Genomic DNA, 6,106 nt, shown 5'->3' on the forward strand with positions numbered 1-6,106 from the left:
AGGAAGGAAGGAAGGAAGGAAGGAGTAAAAATCCAGTTAACATTTTTTTGTTGCTGTTGTTTGAGAATTTCAAGCATGTTCTAATCAGACCTACCCCCACACCCTTCCCTCCAGCTCCTTCTGTTCCTCTCCCAACACTTCTCTTCTGATGTCATGTGTTCTTTTCTTTTAAGCCCACTGAGACCACTTACAGCTGCCTGGGTGTAGGCGCATCTGCTAGAGGAGGGGTAAGTGCTCAGGGGTTGCATCCCTGAAGAAAACGTACTCTTTTCCTTCTGTGGCCCATAACTCCTCGGATAGGGGTGGGGTTCATGAACCCCTCTCTCATCTCCACGCTAGGAGTTCGGCCGGCGTGGTCTTGTTCAGGTCTTATGCATGCAGTCCCAGCCACTGTGAGTTCATGTGTACGATGGCTCTACTGTGTGCAGAAAATAGTTTTGCTGGAAACCATGAGGGGTTCATCTCTAAATGGGAAATATCCATATCAACCCCCTTCCCCTAGGGTTCAGGGATCATGGTGAAAGAGGGAGGAAAAGGAGCAAGAAGTAGGGGATATCTGCTTTTTATCTATTGTGATGGTGAACTAACTGTGTAGCCGAGGTTGGCCCAGAACACTGGATCTTCCTGCGTCCAACCCCAACGTGCTGGGATTATAGTGTGTGTCACCATGTCCAGCAAGGGTGAAGCTTTAACGGTCATATAATGTGAATGACCGACACAACCTTGATACTCACAGGGTGGATTTGATCATTCAAAGGCAGTTGAAAGGGGCTAAGTAGAGCATTTCAACAAACACTGACTGCTGACGAAATCCACTGTTCGGTGGGTACGTGGGTCTCGAGTGTCCGCCAAAATGTCCTTGGTCCCTAGAGTGGCACTATTGGAAGATAATAGAACCTTTAAAAGGTGAAGGTTCCTGGAAGGTTTTAGCTTTTGGGGGGTGGTGGTGGTATTAACTTGAAGGTGAATATGGGAACTTAGCCTCTCTCTCTCTCTCTCTCTCTCTCTCTCTCTCTCTCTCTCTCTCTCTCTCTCAGGTCTCCTCTGCCATGTCATACTAGAATCCCAAAACCAACAGGTCCACTTAATCATAGTCAGAAACACCCAGAATTGAGAGTCAAAGCAAATGTCTGTCTATAATGATCAGACATAGATCATCCCAGGCATTGCTACAGAGCTGGAACGAGGGCAAATGGAGACACCGGCTGCCGGCATCTTTGACTCAGGTCTCTAAACACACAGGTGGCACACTCCTCAACAGTGTTACTTATCACTAGACACCGATAGAAATGCCCCCTCGGGGTCTCGAAGCTTCCTGAGCTTCCTAACTGAGGTCGTGATAAAGGACTGGGATTAAAGCTAGGAACACAACATGTTCTACCCTAGAGTGATGCCTTGTCACCTTCAGGCAGTTCCACTGATAAATCTTCATCTCCAGGACTCATTATGAGGCCTCTGTCATGATGTGCTCTTGCCCTTTACTGGCTGACTTCGTGAGCAGTGCAGCCTACGTAGGACGTCCTGTTGTCACTGGAAGCTCAGTAAGTCCAGAGTCATGATTGGGTCTATCCTCCAAGTTACCTTGTCATAGATTATCCAAGGTAGTTACTATCCACTGTCTTCCTGGGTATTATACCTTCACACTTGAAAGTCATCCAGGTTCCACCTGATCACATTGTTTGTGTCACCTTCTAGCTTTTGTGAATGTGAGACCCCAATAGCAAGTGTTAAAAACCCAAAAGCAAACCAAGTAGTTAAAACCTTAAATTCCACATCCTTCCCATCATTCCTTACAAAGATTTGGATGTACCCTATTTGGTCTCACACAACACACAAACACACACACACACACACATACACACACACACACACACACCACACACACACACACACACACACACACACACACACACACACCCCTCACAGTAAAAATATCAGCAGTCAGAAATGCATTTAATATGCCTGACCTACCAACAATTCAGTTTAGTACCCCAGTGTACTACACAGTATCTGTTTGTCCTTCTGGTTACTGGCTGGGAGCTGAGGCTCATTGCCAGCACCCTGCGTTGTAGAACTACAATCACACCTTTTTTTGATAGATTGGGGGCAGGGGAGAGATCCACATTCAAACTCTGAAATGCAATCTCCATTGAATGCTTATCATAAAGCCAAAAGATACGTCAGACCATTATTAGTCAGGCACCATCTCTAGTTGAATCACAAACACGATGTTAGTCATCCTCAGCCAGCTGGCATCCAGGTTCACCAGTACCATTTGAGAGAACCCGGTTCCCTCAGCCCTGAAACAAACTGCCACTGAGTTATCTTGCAAAGCAGGTTTTTGAAGTTCAGTCTGAGAGATTTGGTGGTTAGGGTAAAACTGGCCAGGAGACTTGGTAGACAGTAGGTGACTTTGGGTCACAGAGAAGCCAGCCTCCCTTCCTTGTTCACTTAATCTACCTGCTTTTCAAAGAGAATCTTCCTGGATTCCTTCTATAGGGCAAGCATCCATTCATTGGTCTCTCAAATGCCCCTTTATTTATTAATTCACCCAGTAGTTCTCCTGTGGGCCAGGCACCATCGGAACACCTGGATTGAATACTGTTTAATGAAGTAGGGCTGTAACTCTTGGGAAAACTCCAGACTAGGGACTGTGTAACAAGCCAGCAAGTAAAGTAAGCAGATATGCAAGAATATATCATATCCAGCACAGAGGAACTGTAAAAGGATTATCCGAGCTGGGCTCATTGACTATTTACATCCTGACGAGTACCCAGTGGCTCCCTACTTACTCCCTGTTTTGTGCAGATCTGCCTAACTTGTGCATGGTCCCAAGGAAGGGTGGGGTATATAGGTGGGAGAGAAGTGGGCTCCATCTCTTTCCTGTGGGGTAAAAGGCTTCCAGCTGTGGCCTTTGAGGGAAGCAGCACTCACACCCCTGTAACTCCTTGCTTAGGGTCTGTAAGCAAGATTGTTGCTTCCCCAGAATAAACTTGGTTGGAGTCATGCCTCCGTTTGTCATTGGGACCAGAGGAGGAAGTAGAGATCTTGTTTTCATCTCTCCAAGGGAAGGATTTCTAGTAACACTTTGGCTCAGCTCTGGCTTGATTTTCATATAGCTATTCTAATCATCAGTCTGTGGTCTGTCCATCTAACCTCTCTCATCCCCCTTCAAGGCTGAAGACACAAGCACAAGTCACTATCCTATACCTGTGGCAGGAGAGCAGAGTCTGTAGACAGTGGTATTGATATGTAAAAAAGAAATTGTTATGTAAAAGAGATTGATGTGTGAAAGAAGTCGGTTAGCAGAAGACTAGAAACCCTTCCCCCAACCCAAGCAACATGTAACGAACAGAGCATGTGCAAGAAAAGCACCAGACAAACAGAAGAGGCACATAGTATGTTGAAGACCTACAAGGGGTCATGACCCTTCTGGCCTAGCATTTTGGAGCATGTTTTCCCTCACTTCCATTCGCAGGAGTGCTTATTCTTTCTGTTTATGACCATGTGACCCTGATGTAATCCTTTGTCCTGGGACACAAGAACCTGGAAACTTCATCAGGTGCCCTGGGACTCAGATCCATGCTTCTTGCAGGTTCTGAAGCCTCTCTCTTAACAAGCATGCCCAACTCATTGCTACTCTTTCCTGCAAGTCCTTGGAAATTCTGGGCAGATTGCCACCAGAGCTCTGAAAGAACCTCTTCTTCCTGTTTTCCTTTCTGTGGCTTATGTGGAAGGTAAGATAAGGGGTACGCCTTATGAGTTGGGGTAAAGAAATGTATGTACATGGCCATCCATTCTTAAAACTGAGAGGCAGTGTGGGAGTGTGTGTGTCTTAGGGTTTTACTGCTATGAGCAGACCATGACCAAGGCAAGTCTGATAAGGACATCATTTAATTGGGGCTGGCTTACAGGTTCAGAGGTTCAGTCCATTTTTATCAGGGCAGGAAGCGTGGCAGCATCCAGGCAGGCATGGTGTAGACAAAAGTGAGAGTTCTACATCTTCATCTGAAGGCTGCTAGTGGAAGACTGACTTCCAGGCAACTTGGGTGAAGGTCTAAAGCCCATGTCCACAGTGACACACCTACGCCAACAAGGCCACACCTCCTAATAGTGCCACTCCCTGGGCTAAGCATATGCAAACCATCACAGAGGAGTTTTACTGGGAGGTCCACGTGGATCTACAGGGACCTAATGGTGAGTCTGGGAGACACAGAGATCTCACTGAAGACAAGTGTATGGACCACCAAGTCCAAGTAGAGACCAATCAAGATGATGACGCCCGTCTGGTCGCTGAGAGTCCTCGATGCTGCTGGGTCCCCTGAGCTCGACATTCACATACTTGCCCTCACTGCAGGCATGAACCCCAGTCTTCCATCTGCCTTCCCAAATCAGTAGAACATTTTCCTCATGCCAGGTCTTCTTACTACGTAAAGATTATCTCTAGTACTTTCTCAAGACACCATGGAAACTCAGGTCCCACAGACTCAACTGTTGGGCTCTGCCTTCTTGGTGTTCCCTAATGAAGACCTAAAGAAAAGGTCCAGACCCTGACATGGTGAGAGACAGGACTGAACATACACAGTAAAACAGACTGACAGACAGAGACAAAAGAGAGCCTTCCAGATCTCCCCAGAGTAAGACCTCGTTCATTCTGAAGACCAACAGATGTAAGAACTTTTCATCTTGCTAAGGTCACGGTGTCATGTATGTTCATATTTGTTGGTATATCATTCTATGCTAAGACAGGCTGAGCTTATGCTGATCTTAGAATTCCCTCAAATAATTGAGTAACAAGACTTGTAGCCATTTTTACTGTGGGTTTAAAGAAAAAAATGTATATATATATTGGTACACCTACTTTAAAAATATATATGCGTGTGTGTAAATGTGTTTGGGGATCTATTAAAAGACCCGATAAGTACATAACATATAAACTAAGGTACTTGTACCTTCTTAGGATCTAGTTATATGGTATCCTTGGGTCAATTAAATATTACATAAAATGTTATTTATCTATATTAAACAACATTCACTGGGATCATAAGATAAGGATTTTATTAGGCTATAAAGTTTAGTGTTTGACATATAGATTTTGATGGTGATTTCCTTCCATATAATTTTATTTTATGGTTTAGTAAGCACAGGTAACCAAAAGTAATAAGAAATATAAGGGTTTGTCTTAATCAGAGTACCTCTAAGTAATGTAAATTATAAATTTTTATTAGGTTAATTGCCTTGAGTTTTTATGAATATTCTTACTATATGAGTATTAAATGTAAGATTTTATTAAGTCTGTGATACATGTAAAATTGTGTGTGCATATGCATGTACACACGTGTGTGTGCCAGAGATTTTTATATTAAATTTCCTTTTCAGCGGAGACGACATCTAGGCCTTTTTGCTAAGAACAAGGGAAAAATTACAGGAGCTCCGACCCTAACAAGTAGCAACATTCAAAGCCTAGGTAGGTTTATTCTGTATACAATAAAATAACTGTGGCATTGAGTCCTAAAATTAAGTGATCTCGGGGGTTAAAGAGTTGGCTTAGCAGCCAAGTGCACTTGTTGATCTTGCAGGGGAACCAGGCTCGGTTTGCAGCACCCACGTGGCAACCTTCCTCAACTCCAGTTCAGAAGGATCTGATGCCCTCTCCTGGCCTCTGTGGGCACTGTATGCCCATGGTACACAGACAGTGCCAGCAGATACCCACACTCAAAGATAAAAACAAGTAAATGACATCCTACATTTTCAAGATACCATTTAACTTATAAAAGTACTAATATATTAAACTCACTGTTGACAAATTTTTCCAGGCTTTTAATCTTTATTTTAAACTAAAGGCCTGAGGGGTGGGGGGGCGGGGGAGCATGGAGAGTGTCAATGTTTAAAACCCAGCTGTTGGTTCCTGCTCAACCTGCTTGAAGTGTATTACTACCAAGTTAGTCTCCGTGTCTCTGAAAATCAAAGATCTCCCCACTTTATCTGTGTTAAGAATCGTGTCTTGGGGCCAGAGAGATGGCTTAGTAGTTAGGAGTGGACTTCTGTGATCTTAGGGTGTAGGAAAAGCTGTGGTCGGGGTGGGGGTGGGGAGTGGGGGTGGGCA

At 44.4% G+C, this 6,106-nt stretch overlaps 1 long non-coding RNA gene across 2 annotated transcripts; it reads left to right on the forward strand.

Moving 5' to 3' along the window:
- Positions 1–3,176: 3,176 nt before the first annotated feature.
- Positions 3,177–5,809, forward strand: LOC134482844 (uncharacterized). Of its 2 annotated transcripts, none has more exons than XR_015641237.1 (3): positions 3,177–4,707; positions 5,380–5,467; positions 5,580–5,809. It is a non-coding gene; the product is annotated as an uncharacterized LOC134482844 (long non-coding RNA). The 2 variants fall into 2 exon arrangements; XR_015641238.1 differs by having other exon boundaries at positions 3,677–4,670.
- Positions 5,810–6,106: the final 297 nt, after the last annotated feature.

This window comes from Rattus norvegicus, chromosome 17, assembly GCF_021556685.1.
Source record: "Rattus norvegicus strain SHRSP/BbbUtx chromosome 17, alternate assembly SHRSP_T2T, whole genome shotgun sequence".
NCBI lineage: Eukaryota > Metazoa > Chordata > Mammalia > Rodentia > Muridae > Rattus > Rattus norvegicus.